The 20,437-nt window shown below is 38.5% G+C and overlaps 1 non-coding gene across 1 annotated transcript; it reads right to left on the bottom strand.

Annotated features, from left to right (window-relative positions):
* Positions 1 to 19,932: 19,932 nt before the first annotated feature.
* LOC125163194 (small nucleolar RNA U3) lies at positions 19,933 to 20,141 on the bottom strand. Its single transcript, XR_007151343.1, has one exon. It is a non-coding gene; the product is annotated as a small nucleolar RNA U3 (small nucleolar RNA).
* Positions 20,142 to 20,437: the final 296 nt, after the last annotated feature.

Raw genomic sequence — 20,437 nt, 5'->3', positions numbered from 1 at the left:
ATACCAAAATTTTAAAGAAGAATTAATACCAATTATTTTGAAACTGTTAAAAAAAATAGAAATGGAAGGTAAACTTACAAACTCATTCTATGAAGCCAGCATTACCTTGATTCCAAAACCAAAGACCTCTCTAAAATAGAGAATTATAGACCAAAAATCCCTGATGAACATGTATGCAAAAATTCTCAACAAGATACTAGCAAATTGAATTCAACAATACATTGAAAGAATTATTCACCATAATCAAGTACTATTTATTCCTGGGCTGCAGGTTTGGTTCAATATCCACAAACCAATTAATGTGATACACCACATGAATAAAAGAAAGCACAAGAACCATAGGATTGCATCAACACATGCAGAAAAAAACATTTGACAAAATACAGCATACTTTCTTGATAAAAACCCTCAAGAAAGTAGGGATAGAAGGAACTTACATCCACATCACAGAGGCCATATAGGAAAGACCTCAGCTAATATCATCCTTGATATTAGGAAATCTGAGAGTTTTCCCCCTAAGGTCAGGAACATGACAGGGCTGTCCACTCTCACCACTGTTGTTCAACATAGTACTGGGATCCCTAGCGTCAGCAATCAGACAAAATTCAGAAATAAAAGGCATGCAAACTGGCAAGGAAGAAGTCAAACATTCACTCTTCACAGATGACATGATACTCTATAGGAAAATCCAAAAGACTCTACCAAAAACCTGCAAGAACTGATATGTGAATTCACCAATGTTGCAGGATATAAAATCAAGGTACAGAAATTAGCTCCATTTCTTTACACCAATAATGAAGCGCAGCAGAAAGAGATATCAAAAAATTAATCCCATTCACAATTTCACCAAAAATCATAACATGCCTAGGAATAAACCTAGCCAAAAAGGGAAAATACCTGTACACTGAAAACTATACGAAGCTTATGAAGGAAATGGAAGAATTATTCCATGGAATAATGGAAATGGAAAAATTATTCCATGTCCATGGGTTGGAAGAACAAATATTGTTAAAATGTAGATACTACCCAAAGCCATCCTCACATTAAATGCAATCCCATCAAAATAACACCAGCATTCTTCACAGAGCTAGAGCAAGCAATCATAACATTTGCATGGAAACACAAAAGAATCCAAATAGCCAAAGAAATGTTGAAAAAGGAAACCAATTTGACAATAAGTTTCATATTAAGAAAAACTACAACTATAAAACCTCCAAACAAAATAAATAAAAGCCATGACAAATTTTTTAACTCTAGGTTATAAAAACATTTTTAAAGATATGACAGCAAAATAAATGTCCATAAACGAATAATAAATTGGACTTTATTAAAATTAAGTCCTTTGAAAAACACTTTAAAAAAGAATCAACAAAGTTTTTGACTGGGAGACAATTTTACAAACATAAAAAACGAAAGAAAGAAAGAAAGAAAGAAAGAAAACCAAAGCTGGAGGCTTCACAATGCCAGACTTTAAGCTGTATTACAAAGCTATAATAATAAACACAGTATGGTACTAGCATAAAAACAGACACATAGAGGAAGGGAATACAATAGAGAATTCAGAAATGGTCCAAGTATAAAGTAAATTAAACTTTGTCTAGCAGGACAGTATCCAATGGAAAAAAGATGGTCTCTTTAGCAAATGATGCCAGGAGAACCGGAGAGCAACATGCAGAAGAATGAAACTGGACCAATTTCTAACACCACACACAAAAATAAATTCAAAATGGATGAGAGACCTAAATGTGAGACAGAAACCTACAAGTAGGTTTCAAGACAGGAAATTCTACAGTAAAAACAGACAGCAACCTCTTTGACCTAGGCTGCCACAACTTGTTACTTTACATGTCTCCAGACACCAGGGAAATAAAAGCTAAAATGAACTATTGAGATCTCACCAAGACAAAAAGCTGCTGCACAGTGAAGGCAACAATCAACAAAACTAAAAGTCAACCAACGCAATGGGAGAAAACATTTGCACATGACATCAGATAAAGGGTTAGTATCCAAAATCTCTAAAGAATTACCAAACTCAACACTCAAAAAGCAAATAATCCAGTGAAGAAGTGGGCAGAAGACATGAAAAGACACTTTTCCAAAGAAGACATCCAGAAGGCTACCAGACACATGAGAAGATGCTCAACATCACTCACAGAAACAAAACAAATCAAAACCACAATGAGATACCACCTCACTCCTGTCAGAATGGCTAAAATTAAGAAAGGCCACAACAGATGATGATGAGGATGCAGACAAAGCTGAACCCTTTTGCACTATTGGTGGGAATGCAAACTGGTGCAACCATGCTGGAAAACAGCACGGAGGTTCCTTGAAACATTAACATTAGAACTACTCTCTGACCCAGCAATTGAACTAGGAATTTATCCAAAGAATAAAATAATGCTGTTTCAAAGGGCAAATGCACCCCGTGGTTTATAGCAGTGCTGTCAACAATAGCCAAATTATGGAAAGAGTCCACATGTTGGATGGATTAAGAAAATCTACTATATGTGTGTGTGTGCATGTGTGCGTGTGTGTGTGTGTGTATATATACATATATAGACAAATATATACATATATACATATATATATACCAATGGAATACACAGTGGAATACTTCTCAGTGATCAAAAAGAATGAAGTCTTGTCATTTGCAACAACATGGATGGAACTACAAGGTATTATGCTAAGCAAAATAAGTCAGTCAGGGAAAGACAGATATATGATATTTTACTCATATGTGGAATTTGAGAAATTAACAGATGAACATAGGGGAAGGGAAGGAAAAAGAAGATAAAAACAGAGAGGGAGGCAAAACATAAGAGACTTGTAAATTCAGAGAACATAACGGAGGGCTGCTGGAGGGTGTGTGTGTAAGGGATGGCCTAAATGGATGAGTGGCATTAAGGAAGGCAGCTTCTGGGAAGAGCACTGGGTGATATAAGTGATGAATCACTGGGTTCTACTCCTGAAACCAATACTACTCTGTATTTTAACTAACTTGAATTTAAATAAACACATTAGTAATTTGATAATATGATAATATAAGAGGCTTATTTGTATCTTCCTAATGCTGACTGAATATCACTGTTCTTTAAAAATTACACATTTAAAAGATATATCTATTGACTAGGAGAGAGAAAAGTTCTTTACTTTTCTTCATTGAGCAAGGAACCTAAATCAGGTGTCAGAAAACCTTACTTGTGTTATCCTTCCAGTGATGCCCTCACTGACCCTTAGTTCATTTACCTGTAAAATTGGGATACTAGAGGTGCTTAATATTTTCCAACAGTTTTTTTTTCTTTTCAGAATTAAAAAAACTAATTCCAGAATAGTTAAGATACAGACTTACATTCATTGCATTTAGATAATTAAGTGATTCAGCAATCCTACATATTACTCAGGGTTTATCAGGGTAATTGTACTCTTAATCCCCTTACCTATTTCGCCCATCACTCAACCCACCTTCTCCTATAACCATCTATTTGTTCTGTGTAGTTAAGAGTCTGTATTTTGTTTTCTCTCTCTTTTTTGTTATTTTTGCTTTTTCCCCCTTAAATTCCACGTATGAGTCTAAGCATATGGGATTTGTCTTTCATGGTAGCTTATTTCACTTAGCATTACGTTTCTAGAACCACCAATGTTGCAAATGGCAAGATGTCATTCATTTTTAATGCTTATGTATATACTTCTTTATCCATTGTCTATCAATGGACACTTGAGCAATATTTTCCAATAGCGCTTGAAGCTTTGATACTTGATGGTTGTAAATGACCAAGTGTTGCTTAATCCATGAAAGAAATGGTGCAATTTTTTTCAAAGAACTTTTAAGTGCAGTCCTGAATCCACATCACCTGTTTAACATAATTATTGTGATGAGACCCCGTGTTGTATGAAAGTATGTAATCACAATATTGCACACTTGAAACGAATATTAGACTGTATGTTAGCTAATGGGAATTTAAATAAAAACATTAAAACTAACTAACTAACTTTTAAGACACTTAACCTAGAAGACCTGAAAAACCAAGGGGCAAAGCTCTCCTTTTAATTATTTCAGAAAAATTGTCTTACAAATGTATACTTCATGGGGAGTTACCTTTTATTTGACTACAGGGGTATGATCTGCTTTTTCCATATTACCATACTTATTTTTGCCTTGTACATTTTCATTAATCTTCAGTGTAGATTTATATTCAGCTTGAGGAGACCAGGTGAGCACATTCTAGTCTTTAATCTCAATGGCACTCATTCATTCTAAGTCACATTTTAGGGCTTTCCTCTAGACGAATTGTGTGAGTATATCACCATATCCTCTCCACTATGACTTGCAGTTTTCTTCTCCACAAGTATGCACATCCCTGTGTAAGCATGAAGCAGTTAGTAACTGGCTTCTTATCAATAGAGCACAAAGTGATGAGATATCATGTCTACGTTTAAAAACCATCAAAGCTATTATGTCCCTGTTTCTCTCTCTTCATTGATTTCTTTCTCTCTCTTCCCCTTTCTCTACCTCTCTCTCCCCTCCCCTTTCCCTAACTCTCCCTCCACTTCTCTTTCTTCCTCTCCCTCTCCTTTTCTCTCCCTCTCCTTCTTCCCATGTCCCTCTCCCCTTCCTTCTCCCTCTCCATCCCTCTCTCTCTCTCTCCATGCCAATGTCCCCCCTCCCTGTTTCCCTCATTTTTCAGTCCCTGGTAATGGGAAAGAGCACTGATGTTAACATTGATTCCATGGACAGGCACATATAGGACAGAAGTGAGAGGAACCACATGCTAACAGGCAGAATGGAAGTCATGCTCTGAGATCAAACTGAATCCTGACAATAGTCACATGAATGAGCTTGAGAGGAAATATTCAGTTGAGCCTCAGTTGAGACCACTGCCCCAACTTCATAGAGACCTAGAAATAGAGGGCCCAGCCTTGTTTTGCCAGGATTACTAGTTTCCAGTTCATGAGCTATTCAATATTCATGGTTTGAAGGTGCTGAGTTTTGTAGACTGTTGCAGGGAGGAATTGATTGTTAAAAGTCTATCAGACCCAAGGATGAGACTCAGCTATCCATCCCCATCTCCTTTCTCGTTTCCCAGGTCCCCTTCAGCCAAAATGACCACCTTCCTTACCTCCTTTGGTCAAATTCACTTCTGTCAGGGAGCCTCTCACCCACGGTGACTTGTCCTTGACTCACTGCTCCCAGATGTGTGCAGGGCTGGCTCCCTCTTCCTATTCTGGTTCCAGTAAGAATCTCAAGTGAGGCCTTTCAAACCCTCCTACCCAGTGGCTCGCCAGACCTCCCTCACTGCACCCTGCTTTGGTTTTGTCTTAATTGCTATTTTTTTGTCATGTTTTTGGTTTTGTATCTTTCACCCTTAGACTACAGGTTCTTAGGCCGAGAACACTTGTTCAATTACAGCACCACACTTAGGTGAACCAAGGTACTTGGCACTGGATGGGTGCTCAGGGCATAGTTGCTGAATAAATTGAAAGATTGTCGAGTACCCCTTTCCTCATTCTGACCAGCTCAGTCTGTGGAGATGGTCACTCATAATAATAGGTGCCTGATGTTTCTGAGGCAGGGGAAAGGCCGGAATGACCTCTGTATGATTCTTCCCTCCATCTGCTCTAACAAATCTGATCACAAACACATTCAGGAGGCTGCCTTCCCTTTGGTGGCCAGCGCTAGCACTTAATCTCCACAGAGGAAACTTTATTTGGGTATCCTCAAGGCAGAGTGTCTCCTGAAGACCAGTGATAAAAGAGAAGGCACTCAGTTTATGGCCAAGGAAACTGAGTCCTTTGCAACTATGGTCCCCATTTTACTGTGGCCTAGCGTGGGTGCTCATCCTAGTCCTAAGAGCTGAGAATGGTGGATGATAGGACCTCAGACTCTTCTCCAGAGACTACTATGGAGATGGCCTGTTCCCCTGCGAGACTATGGGAACTTTAAGAATCCCCTTCATGCTATGGAATTTTGTACATGTTGCCAGGAGAATAAATGTCCCTGCGCCATGTCAGATCTGTCTCCGAGTCTTTCCTCCTTTTTCCCTAACACTTGCAGGGTATAAGCCCTTCCTTAACCACGATTCCATTATCTCCAGCTATGCAATCTGTTTCTGTGTATGCATGCCTGTGTGCTCAGTTTAATGTGGAGAGGAGAATGACCTAAGTTGGGAGGAGTTAGGAAGGGCTCACCAGGATCCTAAAGGCTCTCTTTCCAAAGCAAACTGGATAGACAGTGTTGAATTTTGGCCTAGAAAGCCATATTCCTCATTTTTCTTCTGGACTCTGCTCACATACTGTGCCCTAAGCCAGTCTCAGCCTATTCCTTGGCGTCAGTTTTGCAAATATACAAAGGGTTGAATGTGGACTGCATAAATGCATGTATAGGGGGATATGTTCTCAGACTCCATCAACACTAGATTGGTCTGAGCAAACTGAGCAGACACAGAGGCACAGGCCTTTCTAACATGGGTAAATGACAAAGGACATACAGCAGGAGTGGAAAGGACTCATGCCTGGGACCTGTGTTTAGTTTCTATGTAAAGTAAGAATAAATTTGTGTAATGTCGAAAAATATTATTTTTATGCACATTGTTACAGCAGCCAACCTTAAATGATAGAAGTCTGGGGAGAAGTTAAGATGGCAGTGAAGTAGGTGGACCCTGGGCTAGTCTCATCCCTTGAACACAGATCAACATTAAATCTATTTTGAATACCTGGGAAATTGATCTACAGGTTAAGAGAACAATATGCATAATTTGAGGGAGAGAACATGGCAGGTACAAGGTGTGGAGTGGAGATTTGGGGGAGAGAAAAGCTTCAGTGCCACAGATGGGTGGGAGCCCTTTTCACAGAGAGGAGAAAGAAAGAGGGGGAGAGAACAGTGTATTGGGTTCACACAAGAAAAGCACCCCCACCCCCAAACCATTGATCAGGGAATTGTGAAGAACTGAATATTGCAAGTTTTTGCAAACAGTGGAGCTGAAGTTCTGAGTTTGTGGAAGTCTGCATCATTTACTAGAGTAGGCCTGGGTAGGCAGTGGTACTCTTGTGGAGAAGGAGAGGAAGCCTGAGAACTGACAGCATGGCGTGGCAATCTCCTGGGTTGCACTGGGATAGAAATGTCCCCTTCCCTCAGTGCATTTACAGGAGGGTATATTGGCTCTTCAAGGACAAAAGACATGGCCGGCACCTTTGAGAGGGTATTGAATAGCAGGGGACAGAGACACATGCAGAGGGAAAATCAAGTGGTTACAGCTTTTTGCTGTGCTTCAACATAGACTCTAGACACCTTTGCAGCCCAAGGACTGCTTTTCTTGGACAGAAAAGTGCCAGTGCAACACTGCAAAGCTCTCTCCTCTGGAAAGGGGGAAGCAGGTTTACACCTTGCCCAGTCCTTTCAAATTTGGAATTTTGAATCCCAGTCACACACCAGCGATAAACACAGAAGAGCTATGGCACTGGCATGTCCATGGTCTGGGCACAGAAGGGTAAAGGGCAGGGATCTGAGAGAAGCCTGGGACAGAGAAGGGAAGATTGTTTATCTGTGAGGGCTACCTAAACAGTGGCAGGCACCAGGTCCCCTACCCAGGAGAAATAGAGCAGGGTAATGCCATCTTCTCCAACCCACCAGCATGGTAAGCCTTCAGTGAGTAGCACAGCACCTCCAGTTGAGGCTGGAGCTGCTTACACCAAACCCCACCCCCTGACAGGGTCATCTTTACAAGAGCAGGTATGATCGTCAGCAGGCCTCTCCCCCAGAGGACCAACACAGCAATACAGGCCCTTCCACATGCACGAAATCTACTGATCATAGACTGCTCCAAAGCCTTGTGGTGACTGGGTGGCTCAGTTGGTTGAGCGTTCAACTTCAGCTCAGGTCATGATCTCATGGCTCGTAAGTTTGAGCCCCATGTCGGGCTCTGTGCTGACAACTCAGAGCCTGGAGCCTGATTTGGATTTGGTGTCTCCCATTCTCTCTGCCCCTAACTGCTCATGCTCTATCTCCCTCACTCCCTCAAAACAAAGTAAACATTAAAAAACAAACAAAAAACAACAAAAATAATGTTCCAAAGCCTCAATTTCAGTGTTTTGGTTCTGGTGGAAATAGGACCAGGCATTTTTTTTTTCTTGAAAAAAAAAAATTGCAGTTCTTTTGTTTTTTTATTATTTTTTTTTTTTAATTTCCTGTATCTCGTTTTTTTGGAAAAGGCTACTTTTCCTTTCTTTCTTTCTTCCTTTTTTCCTTCTTCTCCTTTTTGGCTTTCTTATCCTTTGGAATTAGGCTTACAGTTTGTCATTTGTGTGTTTGTTTTTCTATTTGTGTTCCTTTACCTTTTTTCTGTTTTTTTTTTCTTTTTGGATGAGGCTTTTATTTTTTTTAATCGGGCTTATTATCTATTTTAAATTGGACTTAATGTTTATTTTTGAGCGAGTGAGCATGAGGGAGATGGGGGAGGGGCAGAGAGAGAGATAACACAGAATCCAAGAGAGTCTCCAGGCTCTGAAATATCAGCACAGGGCTGACCCAGGGCTCAAACCTAAGAACCAGGAGATCATGACCTGAGCTGAAGTTGAACACTTAACTGACTGAGCCACCAAGGAGCTCCAAATCAGGCTTATTTAAAAAGAACAAATCAAGTCAAAGTTCCAAACACTTCCCACTGCAAGCAAGGAGGAACTCTGCAGAGGACTGAGCTGGAGGAAAGAGCAGCCAAATCACAACAGCAGAGTGCACACAGCATATACCATAAACACGTCCTGAAGTGCCAGGCCCTTGACAGTGTATAATCCCTTCTTAATATAGTGTTTCACCAAGAATAGAAAACATAGCAAGCTTTCACAACTCGACAAAGACTGAAACCTAGACAAAATGACAAGACAGAGGAATTCTCTCAAGATCAAGAAGAAACCACACCCAGGATTTTGCTCAAAACAGATATAAGTAATATATCTGAAGAATAATTTATTTTTTTTTTATTTTTTTTTCAACGTTTTTTTTTTTATTTTTATTTTTGGGACAGAGAGAGACAGAGCATGAATGGGGTAGGGGCAGAGAGAGAGGGAGACACAGAATCGGAAACAGGCTCCAGGCTCTGAGCCATCAGCCCAGAGCCCGACGTGGGGCTCGAACTCACGGACCGCGAGATCGTGACCTGGCTGAAGTCAGAGGCTTAACCCACTGCGCCACCCACGCGCCCCATGAAGAATAATTTAGAAGAGCAGACATAAGAATGCCTGCTGGACTTGAAAAAAACCATAGAAGACTTCAGAGAAACCTGTGCTGCAGAAATAAAACACCTAAAAAGTAGTCAGGCTGAAATAAAACATGCTATAACTGAGATACAAAATTGACTCATTGTAATTACAATGAAGATGGAAGAAGCAGAGGATAAAATAGGTGGCATAGAGGATAAAATTTTGGAAAATAATGAAGTTGAGAAGGAGAGGGAAAGAAAACCATTGGGTCACAGATATAGACTAAGAGAAATAAGCAATTCTATAAAGTGTAATAATATCCTTATCATAGGAGTGTCAGAAGAATGGGGAAAAGGGACAGCAAGTTTATTTGAACAAATTATAGCTGAGGTCTTCCCCAATCTGGGGAAGGGAGCAGCCATTCAAGCCCAAGAGGCACAGTGAACACCCCTCAATATCAATAAAACAGGTCCACACAAAAATATATCATAGTGAAACTTGCAAAATACAAAGAAAAAGAGAATTCTGAAGGAAGCTAAAGAAAAAAGGTCCTTAATCTATAAGGGTAGATATATAAGGTTAACAGCAGACCTGTCTATAGAAACTTGGTAGGCCATACGGGTGCGGTATGATATATTTAATGTGCTAAATGGGGAAAATATGCAGCCAAGAATACTTTATCAAGCAAGGCTGTCATTCAGAATAGAAGGAGAGAGAAAGAGTTTCCAAGACAAGTAAAAACTAAAGGAGTTATTGAGCACCAAACCAGCTCTGCAAGAATTGTTAAAGGGGACACTTTGAGTGGGAAAGAGACGCCAAAGACAACAAAGACTAGAAAGGAACAGAGGCATTCTACAGGAACAGCAACATTACAGGTAATACAATGACACTGAATTCATATCTATCAATAATTATTTGAATGTAAATGGGCTAAATGCTCCAATCAAAAGACATAGCATATCAGAATGGATAAAAAAATCAAGAACCATTGAAATGGTGCCTATAAAAGACTCGTTTTCGACCCAAAGACACATTGAGATAGAAGGTGAAGGGGTGGAGGGCCATCTGTCATGCTAATGGACATCAAAGGAAAGATGGAGTAGCAATACCTATATATCAGACAAGCTAGATTTTAAATGAAAGATTGTAATAAGTGATGAAGAAAGTCCTAATCGCTTCTTGGCCTTTTGGCTAAGATCAAGTGTAGAAAGTCTTATGTCATAATAAAGAAGCCTATCAAAGAAGAAGACCTAACAATTGTTAATATTTATGCCCCCAGCTAGGTACAGCCAATTATATAAACCAGTTAATAACAAACTTAAGGAAACATATTGATAATAATACAATAATAGTAAAGGACTTTAACACCCCACTTACATCAAAAGATAGATCATCTTAGCAGAAGATCAACAAAGAAACAATGGCTTTGAATGACACACTAGACCACATGGACTTAACAGATATATTCAGAGCATTTCAGCCTAAAGCAGAAAAACACACACTCTTTTTGAATGCACATGGAACATTCTCCAGAGTAGATTATACTAGGTCACAAATCAGCCCTCTTATATTCAGACCAAAATGCTATGAAACCTGAAGTCAACCGAGGGAAAAAATAAAATGGGAAAGACCACCAATACATGGAGTTTAAAGAACATCTGACTAAAGAATACATTGGTCAACCAGGAAATTAAAGAGTAATAAATAAAAGAATCAATTTAAAAAATACATGGAAGCCAATGAAAATGAAAACATGACAGTCCAAAACCTTTACTATGTGGCCAGGCGGTAATAAGAGGGAAGTATATAACAATCCAGGCATTCCTCAAGAAAGAAGGAAAGTCTCATGTACACAACCAAATCAAACACATAAAAGAGTTGGAAAAAGAAGAGCAAATAAAGCTCAATGCCAGCAGAAGAAGGGAAATAATAAAGATTAGAGTAGAAATAAATGATATAAAGTTTAAAAAAGTAGAAAAGATTAATGAAACTAGGAGCTGGTTCTTTGAAAGAGTTAACAAAATTGATAAACACCAAGCCAAAGCTATCAAAAAAAAGAAAGGGTAAAGGAACCAAATGAATAAAATCATGAATGAAAAAAGAGAGATCACAACCAACACTGCAGAAATACAAACAATTACAAGAGAATATTATGAACAACTATATGCTAAAATAGTGGACAATCTGCAAGAAATGGATGAATTTCAAGAAACTTGTAAACTACCAAAACTGAAATAGGAAGAAATAGAAAATATGAACAGATACATAACCAGTAAAGAAATTGAATCAGTAGTCTCAAATTTCCCAACACACAAAATTCCAGGGCTGGATGGAATCTGAGCACAATTCTATAAAAAAAAATTTTTGGCATTTATCTATTTTTTATTATTTTTAATTTTTTAAATATAATTTATTGTGAAACTGGTTTCCATCAGTGCTCATCCCAAAGATAGATGGTATCTATCTTTCTCTGCCTGGCTTATTTCACTTAGCATAATACCCTCCAGTTCCATCCACGTTGCTGCAAATGGCTAAGTTTCATTCTTTCTCATTGCCAAGTAGTATTCCATTGTGTATGTAATCCACATCTTCTTTATCCATTCATCAGTTGATGGACATGTAGGCTCTTTCCATAGTTTGGCTATTGTTGAAAGTGCTGCTATAAACAGTGGGATACAAATGCCCCTCTGCATCAGTACTCCTGTATCCCTTGGGTAAATTCCTAGCAGTGCTATTGCTGGGTCATAGGGTAGTTCTATTTTTAATTTTTTGAGGAATCTCCACAACGTTTTCCAGAGTGGCTGTACCAGTTTGCATTCCCACCAGCAGTGCAAGAGGGTTCCCCTTTCTCCACATCCTCACCAGCATCTATAGTCTCCTGATTTACAAAACATTTAAAGAATTAATACTTCTTCTTTTGAAACTGTTCTAAAAAAATTAAAATGGAAAGAAAACTGTTAAACTCATTCTACAAGGCCAGCATAACCTTGTGTCCAAAAGCAGACAAAGATCTCACTAAAAAGGAGAATGACAGACCAATATCTCTGATGAACATGGATGCAAAATTTTTCAACAAAAGCTAGCAAAGCAGATTCAACAGTATGTTAAAAGTAGTATTCAACATGATTCAGTGGTATTTATTCCTGGGCTGTGGGGCTGGTTCAAAATCCACAATCCAACCAATGGGATACATGTCATTAATAAAAGAAAGGATAAGAACCATATGATCCTCTGAATAGACAAAGAATAGGCATCTGACAAAATACAGCATCTTTTTTGTGATAAAAACTCTCAAGAAAGTAAGGATAGAAGGAACATACCTCACCATCATTAAGGCCATATAGGAAGGAAGCCAGCATCCTGTAGGAAGGATGAGTTAATATCATCCTTAGTGGGTAAAAACAGTTTTCCCCTAAGGTCAGGAACACAACAGTATGCCTATTCTCACCACTGTTGTTCAAAATAGCACATGAAGTTCTAGCCTTAGCATCCAGAAATCAAAAAGAGAAAAAAAAATCCAAATTCACAAGAAGAAGTCAAGCTTTCATTCTCTGCAGACGACATGATACTGTATGTGGAAAAGACTCCACCAAAAAAAAATTGCTATAATTGATACATGAATTCAGGAAAGTTGCAGGATATAAAATCAATGTACAGAAATCTGTAATATTTCTACACACCAGAAATGAAGCAGCAGAAAGAGAAATCAAGGAATCAATCTCATTTACAATTGCACCAAAAATCATGAGATACCTAGGAATAAACCTAACCAGGGAGGTAAAGATCTGTACTCTGAAAACTATAAAACACTTACAAAAGAAATTGATGAAGACACAAATTAATGGAAAAACATTTTCTGCTCATTGATTCAAAGAACAAACATTGTTAAAATGTCTATGCTACCCACAGCAATCTACACATTTAATAATACCAGCATTTTTCACAGAGCTCAGATAAAAAATTCTAAAATTGTATGGAACTAGAAAACACCATGAATAGCCAAAGTAATGTTGAAAAACACAAGGAAAGTGGGAAGCATCACAATTCCAGACTTCAAACTGTATTACATATCTGTGAAGACAGTATGGTACTGACACAAAAACAGATAAATAGATCGAAGGGACAGAATAGAAAACCCACAACCACCAAATGGACCCACAACTATATAGTCAACTAATCTTCAACAAAGCAGGAAAGAATACTTAATGAAAAAATGTCAGTCTCTTCAACAAATGGTGTTGGGAAAACTGGACAGCAACGTGCAGAAGAATGAAACCTGGACCACTTTCTTAACACCATACACAAAAATAAATTCAAATAGATGAAAGACATAAATATGAGACAAGACACCATCAAAACCCAGAGTAAAATATAGGCTGCAACCTCTTTGACCTCAGCCATAACAGCTTCTTACTAGACACATCTCCAAAGGCAAGAGAAACATAAACAAATGTGGACTATTGGGACTTCATCAAGATAAGAAGTTTCTGCAGAGTGAAGGAAACAATCAACAAAACTAGAAGGCAACTGATGGAATTGGAGAAGATATTTAAAATGATGTACCAGATAAAGAACTGGTATTCAAAATCCATAAAGAATTTATCAAACTTAACACCCAAAAAACAACTAATCCTGTTAAGAAATGGGGAGAAGTTATGAACAGACATTCCTCCAAGAAAGACATAAAAATGGCTAACAGACACGTGAAAAAATGCTCAACATCACTCATCATCATGGAAATACAAATCATAACCATGGATAGAGTCCAAAGTCCATTGATGAATGGATAAAGAAGATTTGGTATATACATGCATATATATATATATATTTAGATATATATATATGCATATATAGATAGATAGATATACATGCATATATATATATTTAGATATATATATATAATGGAATATTGGTGATTACAAAGAATGAAGTATTTCCATTTGCAAGAACGTGGATGGAACTAGAGTGTATTATGCTAAGTGAATAAGTCAGAGAAAAATAAATATCATATGATTTCACTGATATGGGGAATTTAAGAAACAAAACAGATGAACATAGGAGAAAGGAAGGAAAAATAAGATGAAAACTGAGAAGGAGGCCAACAATAAAGGACTCTTAAATACAGAGAACATACTGAGGGCTCCTGGAGGGAGGTGGCGGGGGGGGGGGGGGTGGCCTAAATGGGTGATGTACATTAAGGAGGGCACTTGTTAGGATGAGCACTGGGTGTTATATGTAAGTGATGAATCACAAAATTCTCCTAAAGCCAATACTACACTATATGGTAACTGACTTGAATTTAAATAAAATGTTTGAAATAAAATAAAAAAGAAAGAAGTCTGGGTATTCAAGGTATATCATATTTAAATATAATGATACCATAATGATATGTTAATATACCATAATTTTGTTGTTAGATATTTCTCAACTGGTATGATTACAGACCACTTTCTTGCACATAAAAATGCAATTGGATAGAGTGGTCATAAGCATCACGTTCTTCCCTATCTCATTAACTTCTGATAAGACTTGTTAGGTGAGAGAAAACACAATTCAATTCCCTCCCTGATGAGCTCAGAGGCATACCAGCTGTATTCCACTGCTTGGAAGTAAATGTCCCTGCACTACAATTTCCATATGAGCATGAGCAAAAAAAAAAAAAATGCTTCATTTCTGCCTTAGTTATCTGTGATTTTAATCAAGGCCACATAGCAGTTTATCAAGGAGGATCTTTTCCTGAAAGAGCTGAAGCCCTCTCTAACCGTCTGAACATCTAGTGGAGAATTTAATGGTTGAAATGGGTGGATCTTTTGTAGGGACTTGAAACTTGATTCTGTCACTGTGGCATGGCATAGTGATGATGTTTTTGAGATGAATTAAAACCCTGATGTCTTTTTTCTTCTCCAAGCCATTAATTACTTCAAGGGCATGTCCCAGGCAGGAGAGTGGGCATGAATGAAGCAGAGCAACACCAGTGTCTTCCAGAGGCTGGGGCACTGAGATTTGTAGTAACTTAGCATTTTGGCCAGGAGGGGAGCAAGTCCACCTGCAGGTGAACCCCAAGGGTCCTGTGCTGCCCTCATTAGCCAGCAGGAGGCACACAATTCCACCATTTCTGAGCTGCCCAGAGCTCAGGAGGTCAATAGAAGGGTCAGTGAGAAAGAGCTTCCTTCCCTCAGCACAGTGACTTAGGAGACAACACTCTGGTTTGGGGATGATGTGGGACAGAGTCCCCATGAGAAGAACTCTGTATCCTAGCTCCTAGGGCTGAGGAGAGGCCGTGCCATCAGGGTGTCCAGAAAATTTTCCCTCTGTAGCCAGCACTGAGCATTTGTTATCTGGACCCTTCTTACATCCTTTATTCTCCACTTTCTCAGGTAATACTTGAACAAAAGTTATTTTACAACAGGATCTGTTCTTAAAAGGGCTTGGTGGGCAAAGTCATGCTGTCATGTTTGCTGTGGACTAAAACTTAATTTGTGAGAGAAATTCCTGCACAGATTCAGAGTCAGGGAAACAAATGTATAACTATGAAAGAAATATACAGCTGCCAGGAGCACCAGCCCAATATGATGGGACACACAGGATGTGCATGGCCAACATATACAAAATCTTTAGATAAATGGGGGAAAAAAGTTTACAATTATGTACATACTTGCGTTTATTTTAATGCTTAATTTTTCATCTAACGTGAAAGTATGTTAAAATGTAGAAAAGGTAAAGAGGTGTGTAAAACTCCATTATTTTAAGATTCAGTGTTTTCAGTTTTGCAAAATCAGAATTTATTATAATTCTACTTTTCTGCTATAAATTAAGCAAAGGTCTATATACTTAAAATATACTTCTGTGCTTGTTTTCAAATGAGAATATTGTGTTTTTTGATATTTTATCCTAACAGTGACATTGTGAAATGTTTTTAAACATTGGTTCACTGGAAAATCTTTTTCAGGACTGTAATGTGAAAAACATTGTTAAAAATGATAATAAATCCAGGTGACACCAAATTTTGTGTAAGAATGTAATAAGAAAATCTCATGTATCAGTTCTAGAATATTTGATGCAATGGCAATTTTTAAAATACCATCCATTGCATGCTGCTTAAAACCATTTGAGATGAAACATTTTTAAACTTAAAACTTCAGAATAGTAAAGAGCCCATGAAATGGCTGCTTTTTAAAATTAGATGTATTCATGGCACAAAAACAGACACATAGACCAAAGGAATAGAATAGAAACCCCAGAACTAGGCCCACAAACGTATGGCCAACTCATCTTTGACAAAGCAGGAAAGAACACCCAATGGAAAAAAGACAGCCTCTTTAACAAATGGTGCTGGGAGAACTGGACAGCAACATGCAGAAGGTTGAAACTAGACCACTTTCTCACACCATTCACAAAAATAAACTCAACATGGATAAAGGACCTAAATGTGAGACAGGAAGCCATCAAAACCTTAGAGGAGAAAGCAGGAAAAGACCTCTCTGACCTCAGCCGTAGCAATCTCTTACTCGACACATCCCCAAAGGCAAGGGAATTAAAAGCAAAAGTGAATTACTGGGACCTTATGAAGATAAAAAGCTTCTGCACAGCAAAAGAAACAACCAACAAAACTAAAAGGCAACCAACGGAATGGGAAAAGATTCGCAAATGACATATCGGACAAAGGGCTAGTATCCAAAATCTATAAAGAGCTCACCAAACTCCACACCCGAAAAACAAATAACCCAGTGAAGAAATGGGCAGAAAACATGAATAGACACTTCTCTAAAGAAGACATCCGGATGGCCAACAGGCACATGAAAAGATGTTCAGCGTCGCTCCTTATCAGGGAAATACAAATCAAAACCACACTCAGGTATCACCTCACGCCAGTCAGAGTGGCCAAAATGAACAAATCAGGAGACTATAGATGCTGGAGAGGATGTGGAGAAACGAGAACCCTCTTGCACTGTTGGTGGGAATGCAAATTGGTGCAGCCGCTCTGGAAAGCAGTGTGGAGGTTCCACAGAAAATTAAAAATAGACCTACCCTATGACCCAGCAATAGCACTGCTAGGAATTTATCCAAGGGATACAAGAGTACTGATGCATAGGGGCACTTGTACCCCAATGTTCATAGCAGCACTCTCAACAATAGCCAAATTATGGAAAGAGCCTAAATGTCCATCAACTGATGAATGGATAAAGAAATTGTGGTTTATATACACAATGGAATATTACGTGGCAATGAGAAAAAATGAAATATGGCCTTTTGTAGCAACGTGGATGGAACTGGAAAGTGTGATGCTAAGTGAAATAAGCCATACAGAGAAAGACAGATACCATATGGTTTCACTCTTATGTGGATCCTGAGAAACTTAACAGGAACCCATGGGGGAGGGGAAGGAAAAAAAAAAAAAGAGGTTAGAATGGGAGAGAGCCAAAGCATAAGAGACTGTTAAAAACTGAGAACAAACTGAGGGTTGATGGGGGGTGGGAGGGAGGAGAGGGTGGGTGATGGGTATTGAGGAGGGCACCTTTTGGGATGAGCACTGGGTGTTGTATGGAAAACAATTTGTCAATACATTTCATAAAAAAAAAATTAGATGTATTCATTGCAAACAAATTAAATCCTATTAAAAATGTAAAATCTGAAGGCAGTTAGTTTGGTATTAAATTTTTATTCAAAAGCTGAAATTAGGGTATGTATATTATATCTGATGTAAGTCATTTTCCCATAAGAGTTGATATTTTTAGCCATAGATTATCCACTGTCCCTTGCTTTAATTTTCCCTGTTTATTTTCTTTTTTTTTAATTTTTTTTTAACGTTTATTTATTTTTGAGACAGAGAGAGACAGAGCATGAACGGGGGAGGGGCAGAGAAAGAGGGAGACACAGAATCGGAAGCAGGCTCCAGGCTCTGAGCCATCAGCCCAGAGCCCGACGCGGGGCTCGAACTCACGGTCCGTGAGATCGTGACCTGAGCTGAAGTCAGACGCTCAACCGACTGAGCCACCCAGGCGCCCCTTTCCTGTTTATTTTCTAAATCAGGAAGTATATGCCTATGATTTGTGGAGGCATTGTTTTTCTCACATGTTTCAAAGTTACTTTTTTACTTTGTAAGCATGGGTTGAGGCTTTTTAATAAACAAGCATCTTTGCACATCATGATGAGTTTTCATTGGAGAGCTTTCTTAACCATTTCCACTTGAGCCTAACATCATACCATTAAAAAAAAACACACACACAAAATTTAATCTATATATGCTAAGATGCATCTGACTACAGCATAGTGTATTTCATAATTTGACTTTACATTATAAAATATAATCATACATTTTATTTTATATTACCATACACTAATACATTATATATCTGTACATATATATCTGTTTGCTAGTTGACATGAATTTGCATTGGGTGGTGGCTGATTGCATTTGATCTTGTCGCCAACTGGATCGTCATATGTGTGCCTAAAGTACTTTTTAGAACAGACGTCTACTCATGGAGGTCACAAAGCCTGTTATCTATGGTAGGATATTTAAAGGACATCTTACTTTATTTCACGGGAGCAGAAATTTTGTCTAAGATTATGAGCTGATCAAGGCACAGATTTGGCACTACCATATTCAATGGAGGACTAATGGCTTCTCTCTCCTTGTACAACTGCCATCGATGCTTCTGTATAATTACTGTGAACTTAAGTGTTTTTATGTCATTATCTGTATCCCATTTACTAATAGTTATCTAAGCTACAATATATACATTTTTTTCTTTCATTTCATTACAATCAGTAAATCTTTGTGGTGATGGCAGTGTTTTTAACATGAACATTGTCATCTGACATCTTTGTTCATAATGAGCTACTTGTACAGTCAAAAGTTATGAAAAAGTATGATTTTCATATTCTCAAATGTATATCAGCTTTATGCACTTTTCTTTGAATCATTCCACATGTCTCTTGTGTTCTATTAAACTCATAGAAAGAGATCACTTTTTATCTTTCCCAACAGGGGCAAGACCAAGTAAAATGCCACAAAAAAGAACATGACTGGCTTGTTTATGAAAGGATAAATATCATATGGCCTGTTAGAATTGATAAGAAAAGATTAATAAATGCAATACTTAGGCACAAAAGAAAGATAATTATATGAGGTGACAGAGGTGTTAGCCAATCTTATTGTGGTAGTCATCTCAAAACATATACATGTATCAAATCATCATGTTGTCAAACTTATATTTCCCAATGATATATGCCAATTATATCTCAGTAAAACCGGGAAGAAAAGGATTTCAGGATTGCAACAGCACAGTATGCAAATAAGCACAAACTTTTCTAAGCAAAAACCATTGTGAGACAACACTAGTGTTACACCCAGGAAGCCGTGAAGCGGGCCCTGGTTCTATCTGCAAATACGTCCCAAACATCTGACCACTTGTCACCATCTCCACTGCTAACAAACAGCCTAATTTCCCCTCTAGGCTGCTATGCCAGTCTCTTAAGTAACCTCTTGCTTCTGCCTTTGCCTTTCCAGTTGATTGGTAGCATAGAAATCAGATTAATTCTGATGATAGACCTCCTCTTCTGAAAATCCTCCAATGATTTTCCTTTCACTCCAAGAAAGGTCAAAGTCCTTGCCATGGCTGACAAATCTGTTTACACTCCAAGTGCTGTCTCCTTGCTCACTTAGCTTCACCCACACAGCATTCCAATGGACAATTAACAAGCCACACATGTGGCTTCTTTTTTAGAGAAACGACTCAGACAACGGGCCACTTTCCTCTTAGTCCCCCAAAGGAGGAGGGAACAATCATCAACGACAAGGGCAGCTGTGGAAACAACACCCAGAGTCGGCTTCACAGTCAGGAAGGGACACTATTTCTCCTCCTCATGCTTTCAGGGACTCCACACTTAGAGAAATTTCTCTAGTGACAAACTTTAGAAACAATCCCTGAAAGTACAGTCTTCACATTTCCAATCATTGAAAAATCCATGGTCCTACCAACACGTCCCAGTTCTATCTAAAATTCCCTCCAATGTGATGTCCTTAAATATAAAAAAGATTAGGGGCGCCTGGGTGGCTCAGTCGGTTAGACATCCGACTTCAGCTCAGGTCGTGATCTCACAGTTTGTGAGTTTGAGCCCCGCGTCGGGCTCTGTGCTGACAACTCAGAGCCTGGAGCCTGCTTCAGATTCTGTGTCTCCATCTCTCTCTGCGCCTCCCTTGCTCGTGCTCTCTCTCTCATTCTCTCTCAAAAATAAA

This window comes from Prionailurus viverrinus, chromosome A3, assembly GCF_022837055.1.
Source record: "Prionailurus viverrinus isolate Anna chromosome A3, UM_Priviv_1.0, whole genome shotgun sequence".
Classification (NCBI taxonomy): Eukaryota; Metazoa; Chordata; class Mammalia; order Carnivora; family Felidae; genus Prionailurus; species Prionailurus viverrinus.
This window is presented reverse-complemented; position numbering and strand designations above follow the sequence as displayed.